This window comes from Arachis duranensis, chromosome 1 (assembly GCF_000817695.3).
Source record: "Arachis duranensis cultivar V14167 chromosome 1, aradu.V14167.gnm2.J7QH, whole genome shotgun sequence".
NCBI classification, from domain to species: domain Eukaryota; kingdom Viridiplantae; phylum Streptophyta; class Magnoliopsida; order Fabales; family Fabaceae; genus Arachis; species Arachis duranensis.
In genome coordinates, this window is record NC_029772.3 from 42,030,198 (window position 1) to 42,031,170 (window position 973).

Below are 973 nucleotides of genomic sequence, written 5' to 3' on the forward strand. Positions count from 1 at the left end.
ACAAAATCATAAAAACCAAAAATATTTCTTGTTTGAGTCTAGTGTCTCATTTTAAGTTTGGTGTCAATTGCATGTTTCTGTTCTTCTTGCATTTATCATGTGTCTTCATTAATCTTCAAGTTGTTCTTGATGATTTACTTGCTCTGATCTTTAAATTCTCTTGTTTTGTGTGTTTTGTTGTTTCTCATATACATTCTCAATTTGTTAGTGTCAGTAGTATACAAACTTCTAAGTTTAGTGTCTTGCATGCATTGTTTATTTGATTTTAGTTGCATTTTGATTATTCCTCATCATTAAAAATTCAAAAAAAATTCAATTTGTGTCTTTTCAAGTCAATAATATAGAGAATTGAAGATTCAGAACATACAGCAGAGGAATTACACAGAAAAAGCTGGGCGTTCAAAATGTCCAGTGAGGAAGGAAAACTGGCGTTTAAACGCCAGCCAGGGTACCTGGCTGGGCGTTTAACGCCCAAAAGGGTAGTATTTTGGACGTTAAACGCCAAAATGGATACCATTCTGGGCGTTTAACGCTAGGATGGCACAAGAGGGAAGATTTTGTTTTCAAATTTTTTCAAGTTTCCATAATTTTTCAAAATCATATCTTTTCTTGTTAGCCAAGTCATTAATTTTAAAAATCAAATCTTTTTAAATTGTTTTTTCAATCATATCTTTTCAATCATATCTCTTTAAAACCATAACTTTTCAATCATATCGTTTTAATCACATCTTTTTCAAAATAGTTTTCAATCATATCTCTTTGATTTCCAATTTCAAAATCTTTTTCAAAATCACTTTATTTCTTTCTCAAATATTAGTTTTCGAAAATCAATTACCATTTTTTTTCAAAATTTCTTTTAATTAATTCACTTTAATTTTCGAAAATTTCTTCCCCTCTTCTCACATCCTTCTATTTATGGACTAACAATATTCCTTAATGCACAATTTGAACTCCATCTTTCCTTGATAAGTTT